Source organism: Pseudopodoces humilis, chromosome 5, assembly GCF_049639895.1.
Source record: "Pseudopodoces humilis isolate 2021_Gansu_Grassland_sample_001 chromosome 5, ASM4963989v1, whole genome shotgun sequence".
Taxonomy (NCBI): Eukaryota; Metazoa; Chordata; class Aves; order Passeriformes; family Paridae; genus Pseudopodoces; species Pseudopodoces humilis.
The window spans coordinates 67,774,609-67,790,086 of record NC_142204.1 but is presented as its reverse complement, the minus strand read 5'-3'; the positions used below and the strand labels follow the sequence as shown (position 1 = coordinate 67,790,086).

Below are 15,478 nucleotides of genomic sequence, written 5' to 3'. Positions count from 1 at the left end.
GGATTATAGGACATAACGTTATGGAAAATATTAAGACCGCTGCATAGAACTGAAAAGTAGAAATACAAGGTTTATGAAACATGTTCCAGATTGCTCTAGACTTCTCACAAAAGATATTTTGCCTTGACCCAAAGTTTTTAGTGTATTAACTGTGGGAGCATCTTAGTGTTTATGCAAAGTAACTTCAGGCAACTGTCAAACTTTCAGAAATGCTGACAATTTTGAAATCCTTAAAAAGTCGAGTTCCTCTGAAATGAGCAAAACAACACTGTCTCATGACAAAACTTTCATGAAGCAGACAGAAACATAATAATGGCTTCAGAAGCTGAGATCCCTCAGGAAACACACCATCATTTCAAAGCATCAATGCACAGATCTGCTCAGGATGCAGCTGACTGCTGAAAGCAAGAGCATCTGCCTAGTCTTGAACCTTTAACCAAATATCAGTATGAAGATTTAGGCACCAAAACCAAGACACTGTCCATGGAAAAGTAATCTTGACCTTGACTGAGTAGAAGGTTGAACTAGACAACATCCTTTTGTCCCTTTCCAATTGTTATACTAGAAATCATGAATAAGATAAACTTTTTTTAGGACATATACTTACATATTTAATTTCCATGTTTATTACTGTCAGCTTAAAACTATGAATTTTATGAAGAAATTAACTAAAAAAATCCAACTCAATGCAGCAAAAAAGCTGTAAAATTAAATTAAATGTCACTCTTCAAAATCCAGAGCAGAAAAGACAAAGTTTGTAAGGCAAATGCAGTAAATCTATGTACATATTTTAATGGATTAGAAGTATAATACACGTGGATGACTGTCCTATGCTGTGTTTTATTTGCTACACTAAATGCATCATATCTTACAAACCACAGAGAATTGTGCTCCTGTATTAATTACATTTTAAGTGATTTTCTAATCTTTGAACCATTTTACTGTCTGACTGCTGCAGAGAGTGTATTAGAATTTCACACAGCACTGGTATTTGAAAGAATTTAAATAGTAAGCAAAAGCTCTCTATTTTTTGTGTTCCTTCAGCCATTTATTTCTATTAGTATCAAAGTGGCTGTTTTACATTATGCAAACATTCATTGAAAAAGCAAGTTGGATTGTAGGTTAACTCTTTGAGAAGAAATATATGCTGTGATAACATTACCCAGTGTGGATGTGTTACACTTAAGGCGTTAACTTCAATATAAATCATTCTTTATATGAAATAAAAGTGCTTTATTGCTTTATAGCAAGATCCTAAACCACAGTAGATGGATGTTGTAGGATGTAATCTGGGTGCCAGTCAATTGGTGCTTTTTGTAAAGTAAAGGATGAAATTGCACACAATGATATCCAGAAGAACATAAAAATCTGATGTATACCCACAAAATCAATGACTATTTAGAATGAAGCTTGAAAACTTGGTATAAAACACTATCTTTGCCTCATCGAGCTAGGCCTACATCTTGTCCCATTGAGTGGATTTATGGAGGCAGTACTGCAGTGTCTTTAAATGAATGAGAATTCCCTTGCTCCTTCAGGTCTAAGACACACAGTGGAACATTATGACCTGTTGAGATTTCTCTGAGCAGCAGCAAAGGTAATAACACCTTCACTGACAGGGATATGGTAAATCAAGCTGTCTTTCCTTTTAAGAACATCTTTGCTTGTGAATTGTATGACCATTGTATAAATATATGTTTAGAAAAACAAGGAATTTATTTGTTTTCAGAACTTGCCAGGAATTTTCCACACATGTTCTTGCAGTAGGAAGAGAAAAAAAAATAGAGAAGTGAAAATGTTTTTTTTTTCTGGAAATGTAATTTTTTTCTGAGAAAGGCGCTTTTTTTCTGCCTTAAAAAAAGCTGTATACATATGGACTGAAAGGCATATTTACTGTTCTTTTTTATTTTCCCTCCAAGAATTTCCTCTGTACATTACTAACTAATCCTTAAGTAGCAGTTTTCATCAGTAGCTTTCAAATCAGCACAAAGGGGAAAAATGTCATTGCTCCTCCTGGACCTACAGCACAGCAAGGGGGGAGGAAGGAGATGCTAAGTGGCTTGCATTAATCTCCCAGCATGCCAGTGCAGCAAAACCCACCTCCCAAAAAAAATAACCCTAGGACTGTTTCCTACTCACTTCTGCACAGCCAGCCAGCACTCCTTGCTTGCCTGCTCTTTTGGCAAGAATCCTACTGAAATCTTCAGCCCAAAATACCTCTAAATATGGTAGAATATAGATTAAACTTTTATATTTGAGCAGTTCATCTGCTGAAAGAGGAACTCAAGGCTCATTTAGAAAAAGTTCTTCCCTTCCTTCTCAGTTTGTCAGTTTCTGATTACTGGGAGCCAAACAATGTGAATTTTTGTGCCTTGAATGTTTATTGTTTTACTTTGTAGCTCAGCAAAGAAGAAGAGAGCAGGTGTGGAAGGCAGGGAAGAACAGTGGGACTCCTTCAAGACAGGAAAAAATACTCTCAGGCATGGGGAGAAAAAGAAAGAATAAGCTGCTCTGTGCTACCAGTGCCTACAGTGAAGGAGATGAACTATTATCAACAGCAGTTCTGCCTGTTGCTCCATGCACCTCACTTTTTGCATAATAAGAGAAAATTATACTTTGTCATGCCATATTAAAGATAATTATCTCCTTCAATCCTTGTGGCTTTCTATGGTTTTGTAGTTAACCCAGTTACAGTCCTTGATATTTGCACAGCAACTGGTTGTTACTGCCTCAGAAGAGAAATTCTTTGCTTGTTCCTGAAGAAGTCTTTTGTCAATCCAGATGTTAATCTTGATTATTGGTCATTCAGTCAGCAGCACATGGTCAGTAAGGACAAAAGGAAGCAAATATCCATGGAAGTACTGATTTCCACAGTGAGTTGGAAAGAAGTTTAGGCCTAGTGGGTCTGGAATTCTCTATGGTAGCTGCTCTTCTAACAGACAACCCTTTATAGGAAAACCAGTCATGGAAGGAAATGAAAATCCAAGGGATGAAATTTCGGAAGTCCTATAGGTCTGCACATTCCCAAAGCCTGGAAATCTGATGATGTCCTTGAGAGTATCACAGAGTTCATTCTCACTGATACAGTTGGATGAATGGCTGGCAGAAAGATGTGAGTCACAATTGTGACAATGGTCCAAAGAGAAGAAAGCAGATCAGTGAAAGAGATGCCTTGAGTGAGAGTAAGGGATAACTCTTCATCACTGAATACAGTGCACCTTCCAGTCAGTGACTTCAGAAAGCCTACAGGATGCTGCCAGTATTGGATACCTGAGACATTCCAGTGCACTAAAGGACTTGCAGATTGTGAAATATTGTGGATTTCTTATCCCTGGAAATGTTCAAGGCTATCTTGGATGGGGCCTTGAGCAACCTGGCCTAATGGAAGGTTGAAACCAGGTGGTGTTTAAGATCCCTTTCAACCCAAATAATTCTATGATTTTATGAAATGTAAAACCTCATGTTCCAGTATTTAAGAACACAAAAGCTTGGCTTTGCCTACAGACCAGCACTGGTGCCCTCCTTGTCTCAGAGTTTTCTTCCTCAGACTTGCAGGAATGCAGTCACACATGAGGGCAGGATGTTTGGGTCCCTCACGTGCATTTTTACTTTATGGTAATACCTGAAAACACCAGCTGGAATAATGGCACCATGCAAGAACACAACAAAGGACAGTAGGATTCTCAAGTCACCTATCATTTTAATAGACAAAAGAATGAGAGAATGTAAATATTATCATTCCTGCTGAGCAAACAGGGAGCTGGTATCACTCAGAGAGGTCAGGCGGATTAAGGAAGAAAACCCAGATCTCGTGACTCCCAGGCCAGTGTCTGAACCACACAACCACAGTTGTATTCTTGACAGAGCTTCTCTCTCTGGGTTTTGATCAGCATATATTGCTTCCAGCAGTTACTCTGCCTGGTTTCCACATCCCTATTAAATTATTCTATAGATGATGTAAAAGGTCATGGGGGGGAAAAAAAAAAGCCCACATGCAAAAGTGTTGAGAAAAATGCCACCCCTTTTCTGAAGGCTTGTTGTAAAATAAATAAATAAAGTAGTATTAAAGAAGGAAAAATTACCAAGAGAGTCATAAAAAGTTAGCTTTAGGCCAAAGAAATGCTGCTTTTCATTTCTATATAGTACATGAGAATATTTTGTGGACTAACAGTGCATGAATAATGTTTTATTAAAATGTATATCTTTACAGCTTTATTTTATCAGGTCCTTCAAGGCCTGGCATAAAAAAGGTTTAACAAGTTTGACACATGCTGATTTAGCATTTATACCACAAACTGAATCTGCTTTGTGAGGGAAAATAGGCCAGCTTTCAAAATACAAACACTGTGAAGTATTCAAAGCGAAACAAAACAAAAGTGAGAAGTGGGAAGAATGAAAAAAAGAAGAAAAATGCAAACCATGATCATTCTAAACCTGCTGTGCAAAGGTTTTAGACTAACTTTGAAAATATATTGAATTAAATGTTGTAGCACTGATGATTCCAGTATCCAAGTTTCCTAATGGAATATGCAAATCTGGTTGGTAGGATTCAACTACAAGTAGTCAATGAGGGTTTTTTTTTCCTTTATTCTTTCAAATGAGCCCAAGATCTGGCTCTTCCTGAGCCACCTTAACCCTTTCAGCTACCAAACACTGAAAGAAAACCTTTTTCAGAATGTAAAAGAGTTTAACAATTTTAAATTAATGTCACATCTTCTGTTGCAGAAGGAGGTATTTTAGAAATCTTGTTCAGCCTCTGTCTCCAACCCAGAAGAAAGTGCTGCAAGCCCAAATACTTTGGAGGAAATATGTTTTTTCTGTGCTAGGGTAAACTGTGACCCAGCTTTCTGTGCTATTGAAGTTAGTCAACCCTCAGCTAAACTCTTATCTAACCTGGCTTGACTTTTAAAATGTTTTTAAGCACATTTTTTCTTTTTTGCACAAAGCCTGGATAGCTGGCACATTTTACAACTTTGCACTTCCATTATTAAAATTGCCAGATGGAGACCAGTTACAATTATTTTTATTTCTGTTACTATGATATTTTTGTACTTCTGCTTTTCAAGTAACCAGATGGGGGTTAGCTAAATCCTCTGAACTACTTGTTTATAAATGGACTGTAGAGACAAGTGTATAAATCTATATGCTCAGGTTGCTGGAACAGCTACAGCGCTACAATAGGCAGAGGATGGATAACATATCCTTTTTGTTAACAGGACACCATCTTTATAGATCTAATCAATAAACTAATTAGGATTTGAGGTGTACCAGTGCCCAGCTTCACAGTGGGGCTTTCATGCTCTATCTACATTTCCTATATTTCTGCCAAATTAGAGACAACAGAAATTTGCCTCTGTCATGGCACATACCTGAACTTTTATTTCTTGCTATATTGAAGAGCAGAGACACACTCTACATCATAACTTACCATGTCTGTTAGAAGGAAAGATAATTTACATGAAGCCACTAATGTTTTCTCTGAGAAATACATTTTTATGACATTCATTTAATCTAAAGATTATCTACAATATTTTGTCTGACCCCTGTATGCTCTTTGTTTTAAAACTCCAAAGCTTTCTAATACCTCAAAACACTTATAGTACTGATCAAAACAGAGGTAATTATTTTTTTATTTATAAGGCAATTTTCCCTCTATTTTTTAACTTAAAAAATGCCAAATCTGCTTGGATGGGTATAGGTGGACACAGACACTTTCTGCAGCAATCCAGGGGAGGGAAACAGTGGCAGTTGCCACATTCCATTGCAATTTCACAAAGTTATACAGATATAATTTATAAAGCCTGAATATCAAAAGTTAAAATTAACAGACCTGGTCTCATCAACTACACATCACAGTTTTGATGAAACCAACAGTCCTTTACTTACATGCATCTGCTTGAAATGACTGAATACAGGAATTGTGTATCAGAAATTCTACAATTTATTAAGCTGTGTGGAAAGGTCCTTTGTCATTTTAGAAACAGAATAATTTATAATTTTAGCCAACGCTTTTTATCTTAACTACTGCCTAATGTCAACTAGAATAAATCTTTCCTTAATAGTCTTCATAGGCAATAAATGTTGGGGTGTGGGAGAGGTTATATTTCATGTGGGAGCAGGTGTGGTCAAATATTTGGTAACATTTACAGAAATTTTAAGCCATTTGTTTTCTTTTTAGCCGATATTTAACATGAGATAGGTTCACATCTTCCTGAATAAACAGCATAACTCCATACAACAATAGCCAGTTTCTTTCCATTGTGTGTTTTACTGCTAGGTAATTCAAAACTGAAATCATTGTAGGAAAAAGAATAGTTAGATTGGGTAGTGGGGCTCGTGGAAAGTGATAATTGAGGAAGCTATGAAAATTGGAAATTTTGCAGTCTAATAATAAAAGAACAAATGTTAATTTTGACTGCTTCACAGTAATCTGCACAGAAGAAGATTTGTGTAGCAATAGAAATCTGATCAATGAGGAAGTTGTCTTGGGATTTTCATACAAATTGTCAAGCTCTGCACATCAACTTTTTCTAGTGGCATATTATCCTCCTTGTTTAGTTGCTTCTATGAATTTCTATTTCAAATCTAACTTCTAAACCCCTTGTGAATATAGTATAGTGAGGTGAAAACATGTGGTGGCTTTAGCACTGGCTAAAATCACCAATGCACTTACTAATTTTTGCTGTGAAATATGGATTAGGAGAAGGGCAAAACAGACTCAAAATTTAAAAGGTATAAAGAAACTTTGTGAAACCACCACATAACAGTAGGACACTATGAATTCTTACAGCACTCTCCAATTATGCTGTGTGTTCTGTGGCAAATTTCTCTTGGTTTCAATGTCAATGGTTCTGAAACTCTATCACAGATTTAATTTAATGCCTCCCTTCTCATACTATTTTGTTCTACTTTAGTTTAACCTTCTTTTCCATTTGGAGAGTGATAATAAGGGTTAATTGCTGCAAGTGCTCGTTGATATAAATCAGCTGATGGCTGCTGATGAGTGAGCTGGGGAAGGTCTGCAGAGCAAGTTGTTTTGCTTTGTTTCCAGCTCAGCATCGCGGGCGGCCCAATCCTCTCTGCAGGCTCTGCTCCCACAGAGTTGTCCAGATGGTTTGGCTCCGACCGCCTTTCCTTTCATGTAAGGTGGGGAAGTGGTGGGGAAAGTTTGTGTCTGCCTGAAATGACTCATCCCCCAGATCCCCAGGCCTCATCTGCTGCACAATCCTCAAAAGATCCCAACATGTGCCTTATGCCATTGTTTTCCTTTTTTCTTCCTTTTTTGTAATAATCTCATCACCACATCTTGCCCCTTGAGCCCCAGAAAGATGTAGGGGGGCAGATGTTGCCCCCCATATTATCTCAGTAATGTGGCAAGCTGGAGAGTGACAGGCAGGACATGTCAGGATGGCTCTGGCAGGCTACAGGCACAGCACAGCAGATGTTCCAGGGATTGAGGAATGTTGGGAAAAGGCTTGATTTACAGGTTTGTGAAAGACATAACCTGGCTAAGATGTACTGGAGATCAGCCTCCCCTGATTCCCCTCTGACAGCCTGACCCTCTTCTAGTAAACCAAACACACAGTGCTCATGTTTCAGTCAAATCATAGATGGAACAGCCAGGAAGATTTTAAACAGGCTTGTTTAGAACGACAGGTCAAAGTCCAAGCAGCATAAACTCAAAATTTTACCTGCTCATCCATTAAATCCTTATTTCTTACATGAGGTAATTCCTTTCTGTACCATTAATTAAAATCAAGGGAACTGGGAATTTATATTTTAAAAATATGATACAGTTATCTTGTTGAAAGCCTTCTGATTTGAATAAACAGATTTAGTATCTCTACCCATAAACAGTCTAAAATGGATGGAGTGGGAGAAAAAATAAAAGCAGTGTAGATGATTTTTGGATCTTAGGATGACTAGGGTTGGAAAGGACCTCAAAAGATCTCTAGTCAAAGCTGGGACAGCCATGAGGTCACACCAGGTTGATCAAAAGAGGAATCTTAAAAATGGGTCTCTGCAAAACGTAAAATATACTTGCCATAAAAGGGTATTTGAAATGGAGATCATTTGTAGAATTAGTGAATGAGTGGAATAGGAAGTGCCCAGAGGCTGGTGCTGTGAAGATCTGTGACCATCAATAAGGTCATGGACCATGGATGGCAGGAGAAACTAAACCCACAGCCTGCATCTGCACTGGCAGGACTGAGAGTGCACACCTATCAGGGATGTGGCATGGTGATGCAAAGGTGTCTCCCCTGTGCTGATTTTAGCCAAAACCAGCACACTCCACTCAAGCAAGAGACACAAATCAAACCCCAGGATGTGTTATTACATAAGCACCAGTTAGTAATACATGGAGGCTTCATCCTTGGAAGTGTTCAAGGGAAGTGGGATAGGAGACAGAGCAACCTGGTGAAAGGTGTCCCTGTCCAGGGTGGCAGGGTTGGTACGTGGTGATCTTTAAGGTCCCTTGCAACCCAGCTCATTCTAGGCTTCAATTTCATTTTCTGACTCAAGGCTACTATATCCATGCACTTGGTGGTAAATAATCGATGATGATTTGTTTGGGGTTTTTAAGTTTCAAACATAAATGATATTGTGCTCGATGCAAACAAAGTCTCTCCTGGACTTCATTATGTTGGATAAAGATGGATTTGTCCCTAGACTGTGTTGCCTAAGGATGAATGATCATGACATGATTACATTCAGTACAGCAAACTGAGCACATACCTGCTAGTCATTCACGTCCTGGTGCTTTCAAAGAGATCATTTTCCAAAGGAGAAGAATTCTGAATGAAACTGATTGGAAAATAGGCAGCTCTTTATTCATGGTTTATTAGATTATCATAATTCCACAGTGAGGAAAGAGGATACCTTTGGCTGGAAGCTTATGCCATCCCAGTAGTATGGACAGCAATTTTAGATAGAGATACAGCAAGAGAAGATGAGGGGGGAAAAGGAGGAATAGAGAAAAATGAAAATTTATGAAATATATCAGGTAGTAATAGAGAAGCCAGAGGCAGAGCAGGGGGTGGCTGTCAGGACTACAACCAAGTGGGAAAAGCTGAAAGTGTGCCAGGGGCAAACAGCAGTGCTATAGCTCAGGGGAGAGTGAACATTATTGCCACATACTGGTATTTTTGCTGGTAAGGCAGGAACAGTCTTTGGCTCTGGGATAGCCTATTTACTTCAAAATGGTTCTTCTATCACTCTTTAATTTGGGAATTCCTGCCTTTTAGGAACCCTTTTCTTGTGTTATTGGAAATGACATGATTTCTAAGAGTCCAATGTATTTTTCATTCACTAGGTTATTTTCTTAATTATATTTGCTGGAGATAGATTCAATTGCAGTTTTGTTCACCTTAAATTTCTGTTCCTATTTCTGAAGCCTTTGGCAGTCTTTCAAAGGGTGTCCATACACACTGAATTTAGTCCCTCATCTTTAGATGACAGCTCTCAAATTCACATGCAGTGCTTGCAGAGGGGAGAGCACCTTCCCTTTCCTCCTCCTCTGAGCAGACCTACAGAATAAATCCTGATCCAAAACACTTCATTGATCTTGGTAAAGCTCTACTTTCTGCCAAACTCGATGGTTGATGAAGCTGCAGCTACTATATCTCCAGTCTGGTGCAAGGGTTTACAGCAGAAAGTAAATATTCTGTGCTATATTAATGTCCAAGTGTTGTTTTTCCATTCCAGGTGCCCAAAAGCCATCCTGACACCCAAGTCAGGATAGCTTCCCATGACAATTTTGCTCAGACAAGAGTTTGGAACATCAGTTTAGGTGGTTTCACAAAAATAATTTTTTTCCTCTGATGGTGGGGGAGAGGGGCCAGATGGGAGATGGGGAGTAGGCTTTTGCTTCAGCAAAAATATTTTCAGAGCTGGAAAATATTCAGCATGTACAGGTGAGGATAAAAAATGACACTGCTTCTCCATGCTGGTCTGAACACTCTTTTAAAACAATTTATTTTAAAGTAGTTTCATACTTCCTTCCAGATATGAACTCTTGGTATAGGTTATCTCTATCCAGAGGTAAAATTTTCAATAGTACATCAGGAAAGACAGAGGTGGGCAATGGATTTCTCTAGACCCTGGGTGACAGATATTTTGGTTATGTATATGAAACATAGCAGAATCATTTGCTCATATCACGCAAGAACAATGAAATTTGCTTCAAATTCATAGAAATTTAGATACCTAGAAACGTTTATTTGGTATGGATTATCTTAAATATGTAGATTGGGTTAATCTGTCCTGAAGAGGAAATTTTATTTGCCCTACCATGGCCATGGTTAAGGTTATGTCAGTTCAAAAAAGACAGCTGGGCTGCCCCACATATGCACAAGCTGGTCAATCTTTCAGCAAAAGGGGAAATATAAGAAAAGATACAAAATATTTGGCAAAAAAAATATTTGATTCATTAGAATGTAACAAATGTAACCCAGGAGTTCCTTTACAAATACTGTTCCCTTATGTCACTACAATGGAAAAATGGCACTCAAGGCTTTGTATTTTACATCCCTAGGTAGTCTAGTGTGGGAGCTCAGGACCTCTGAACAACAAACTAATATGATTTTGTAGAAGTTTTTCATTGCTTACATTATGCACTTATTTATATATTTTAAAACTGCTGTTCACGTGATCACACATTACTTGATTGGTGCTTTTGTCTTGTCCACACTATTTTTATATTTGTATTCTTAGGATACATGATTGGTCACAGTGTAAGTGTTTAACTGTCTTCTGTTATCTGATTCTTGTGGAATTTTTCTTTGGTTTTAGCTTCTTTTTTTTTTTTATTTTAGAACAGTTTATGTCTCAGTAACTTTGACAAATTCTAGAAGGTCTGATAAGAAATTCTACAGACGGTTTAGCTGGAGCACACTATGGCTAAATTTGTTTAGATATATTGCTACAGCCTAGGGAAGGTTGTGGCTGTTCATGACCAACAGAGCACAGGTTAACTGGGTTGAACACAGTCCAATTAATATCCCAAACAGGTCTCAGCTGGATGATTGCATTTTGGGGGGAGTGTTAGGCCCAGTGTTGTGCCAGGCTGTGATATCTATGATGTCAACATGAAGCCAGAATTCACAACTGACATCATGAAATAAACATGAGTTTTAGATTCAGCATTCATAACCTGAAATGGTTGCTTACTTCTTAAGGAGGTGGTAACTAAAAGAGAAAAATAAGAAGTCTCAGGGGTATTTAAAGCAGCCTGGTTAGTTACTAGACACCTCTTTCTGTAAGAGGAAAAAGCTTTCTCAAACTACTGGGTAAGGAATAATTAGCAACAGCTGGAACTTCTCATTTGCAGACAAGCTACAAACTAAAAGAGAAATATAAATTATCTGAAGAACCTACCATGAAAAGCACCACCATCTTCCCCTCTTGGTTTCCTCAGGCTGAGACTGAACTCCTTCCCAGCTGTTGAGCAACAGAGACAATTTGTAATTCAGTCCTCTAAATTTCTGTCAGATGGGGAAGCAGTGAAATGTAAGATGGGAAGCTGAAACAGGTAGAATTAAATTGGATGTTAGGTAGAAATTTTTTACTATAAAGGGATGTGAGGCACTGGGACAGGTTGCCCAGAGAACCTTTGGCTGCCCCATCCCTGGAAGCGTCCAGGACCAATCTGGATGGGGCCCTGAACAACCTGTTCTGGTGGAAGGTTCCCTGCCCATGGCAGGGGGGTGGCATAAGATGATCTTTAAGGTCCCTTCCAACACAAGGTATTCTGTGATTTTATGATCTACTGATCTCTGCTTGCCTGATATAACAGGAACCTGTGATATGGAAGTTTCCCAAGGATGCCCCATGAGTTATTAGCAGCAAATCCAGTCCAGACATGGGGGACCCCACCTGAATTAGGTCCTGCAGCTTCCAGAGAAGTGTGGATTTGCTTAGGCCAAACACCCAAATGAGGAAAGAAGGGATTTTCCCTTTCTCTTCTACAGGCCAAACTTTATGACGTGCAATTTTCAAGACTTCCAGTGTCTAGAGGGTAGTGCAATGTTCTAGAAAGCTGCTTCTATTAATCTCACTCTTTTTGCAGTCTTTATTGGTTGGATTTTGTCAGATGAAGCAATGAATGTTTATGCCCGAGGTTTAGAAAGCAATAAAAATGTTTTATTTTCAACATGGGGATCTGTGCTTCCCTTTATTGGAATCACAGCCTAGGCCTTGTCTGGGAGAAAAATCACTAACATGCTTGGGCTTGTGTAAATGAGGCCAGCAAGAGAGAAAAGAGACTTTGGGTATTTTTTGAATGGAAAGAAAATATCTCCTGTAAACAAATTATGTGTGTGACTATGACCTGTTGTATATAAAATAATTTAACCTGGGCTACAATAGCTATTAATGCTTTGAAAGATACAAAACTTATGAACAGATGTAGGAAGAAGGAAAGGAAAGGAAAGGAAAGGAAAGGAAAGGAAAGGAAAGGAAAGGAAAGGAAAGGAAAGGAAAGGAAAGGAAAGGAAAGGAAAGGAAAGGAAAGGAAAGGAAAGGAAAGGAAAGGAAAGGAAAGGAAAGGAAAGGAAAGGAAAGGAAAGGAAAGGAAAGGAAAGGAAAGGAAAGGAAAGGAAAGGAAAGGAAAGGAAAGGAAAGGAAAGGAAAGGAAAGGAGAGGAAAGGAGAGGAAAGGAGAGGAAAGGAGAGGAAAGGAGAGGAAAGGAGAGGAAAGGTGCGGAAAGGTGCGGAAAGGAAAGGAGCGGAAAGGAAAGGTGCGGAAAGGTGCGGAAAGGTGCGGAAAGGAAAGGAAAGGTGCGGAAAGGTGCGGAAAGGAAAGGAAAGGAAAGGAATATATGTAAGTTTAAGTGATGCTCCTTTTTAAAACCAGTGTCCCTCAAAAAGAGAAAAAAATGTGGTACTGCTTTTTCCGAAATTAAAGAAGTTTCTTTAGATAATAAATGTAAACACCTGCCTTCAATACATAAGAAAAAAAGCTTTCTCTGACTTTCCCTGAGTTAGGACCTTTAGAGTGAACTTTTTCTATGGATAAGCTGTCCTTTAGAACTGAATTTAATGCCAGCCCTCTATTGATGAAGTAATACTGTTATGAAACTCTCTCCTGTACTGTTTTCAAAGGGATAACATGTTGGGTTTTTCCTCAGGAGAGCAACAGCTCATTTTAGTGCACTCTGTGGTGCTTTGTTTGGATACACACACACACCTGTACATGGATTTGTGGATGCTTGTGCCTATGCAAACAGATAAGCACTTCTAAACAAAAGCTCCAGGGGAGTTACATGCCCAGAACCAGGACACTTAATTGCTTTTTGTGTCTATAAAAATCTCCTGCCAGCTGTTATGGCAAAAAGTTGCCTTCTTGTTTTGTCAGCTCTTCCCAACCTTTGTAATAGGAAGGGAAAATGAAAGTGTTATCTCCAGTGAGTACAGCAAATCCTGAATCCTGACCACCAGGGTAAGCTCAGCCAGTGATGGTGAAGTTCAGACAAAGGCTAAAAGGGTGCTCCTCCATGCCTTTATATGAAATATGTATGGGATTGCTCTTACATCTGAAGCATTTTCTCCTTCCCTACTCACATGTCATCATCTTTAGGTCAATAACAAAGCACACAAAGCACAAGGGACCTTGTATCTCTCTGTTTAACAGATATAAGCTCAGTGCATAAAATAGGTGTTTGTGGTTGACACCTTCAAAATCATGTGCCTGAATGTACTTTAATAAATATGAATATCAGAAATGGACCATTTATTTCGCCATTTTCTTAACTGAATAACCATTCCCTTTTGCTGTTTTTTCCCCTTATTTCCCTCTAGGACAATGGAGCTTTTAAGTAATTTTCTTTCTAAGGGGTATGGTATAGATCACTTTTTTAAAGCTTCAGGGGTTCCTTACTTTGCTACAGCAACTCTTTAATTTTTGAAGTGGTAGAAGCCATCTGTCTCAACAGATCATGTTCTTTTACACTGAATGACGAAACAGTATTTCAGTTGGTTTATACTTAAAACAGTCTTGGAAAGGAGGGAATTTTATAAACCTGCCAATTTTTGTGTCTTCTATTAAGTTCCTAGTGTTCTGCTCTGTAGATTGCTAGGGTGGTGTCTGTCCCTCCCAGATGGGAAAGTAGGGCACAGATAAAAAACCAGTTTTCTCAATGTCAGGAAGAAAGACATAGAGAGGAATTAACCGAATATCTCCACCTAGTCCCTTATCAATAATCATCCTATTCCTTGAACTTCTGTGATGGACAGAAAACCAGAGGTAAATATTATTATTTATATATTTATATCTATTAAAAGACAGATATGGATGTGGAGCCACTAATTTTCTTTTGTCTCTTTGGAAATGGTTTCCTAAACATTTTACACTATGCATTCACAATAAATTAATTACCATTAGATTTCTTCTCCAATGCTGCATGAGATGGCACTGGGGCTCCACCGATGCAGCTGTGGTCCTTTTGAAAACCTGGCCTTCACAACAAGGCACTTATTAAGGTCATTACCAAAGTTTTTATTTTCTGGGCTATGTTATGAAGGCAGCCTGAACAATAACCTTTTCATAAGGCTCCATAAGAACCTCTTGGTGTTCACTGTATGACCTGACACCAAAAGAATGGAAATGAAAAGACAGACAGTGTCAGCTTTGGCTCCTCAGTGTGCTGCGGCGCTGGAACAGTTAACAGCCGCTTTCTCCTCTCCACCAAATCTGACCCCTGACTCTGCCAAATGGAATGAAAGAAGCAGATTGGGGTGTGCAAGGAGCTCTTTTTGAACATGTCTGGCAAATACAAGGAGCTTTTCTTCTCTTTCATTCTTTCTGTTGGGTGAGGAAGGGCAAGCCCTGCCTCAGACTACAGAAGTGTTTTCGCTCCGCCGCTGCTGCAGAACGAAGAAACCTTCCCGCTGGCCAGTAAAGAGAAATTCAGCAGAGGATGTAAATGTTTGGTTCATATGCTGTTTAAAGTGAACTACAAACACCTTAAAAACAATTAGGGAGTTCAGTTCTCTTCAGAGAGGCTGGAAAGCATTTCTCTCATAATGAAGTATGTCCTAATAGTGATTTTCTGCTAGGTGAAGAGACACAAAACACATCTTTGTTCGTGAGGCTTTTTATTGCAGCAGTTGTCATGAGCAAAACCTGAAAGTACTTGAAAATCCATTAAAAACACAATCAGGATTAAAAAAAAAAAAAAATACCATCTCTTGAAAGTTTGTCTCTGCAGACTGTAAAAGTGAGAAGTCGATAAGTATGAGACACATTTATGCAATTTAAGATTAATGATTAACTGTTAAAGTGCGGGCTTTGTACAATCAGCAAGGAAACAAAACCCTTCAATCTCTGCAGCTGCTGGATGAAGCCAACTTCTAAGTTACAGTGTGTGATAAGATGTGCTGAATCCCAGCCCAGTTGGCCATTGACCTGCAGTGAATCAGCGATTGCTGTCTCCAGGGTGTTTTGGTTACAGTTCCCAATTCCCAAAGAGTAATTGTCAGCT

The 15,478-nt window shown here is 38.7% G+C and overlaps 1 protein-coding gene across 3 annotated transcripts in view; it reads left to right on the top strand.

The window, feature by feature from the left end:
- The window catches only part of CELF2 (CUGBP Elav-like family member 2), a 541,755-nt gene that overhangs the window by 148,773 nt on the left and 377,504 nt on the right, over positions 1-15,478 (top strand). Inside the window, exon 1 of one of the 3 annotated variants that reach the window (XM_088055374.1) lies at positions 14,157-14,241. The exons of the other annotated variants lie outside the window; for them this stretch is intronic. The gene's annotated coding sequence lies outside the window, so the exon portion shown is untranslated. Of the gene's footprint in view, positions 1-14,156; positions 14,242-15,478 lie in introns of those variants that run through there. 3 annotated transcript variants of the gene reach the window in all.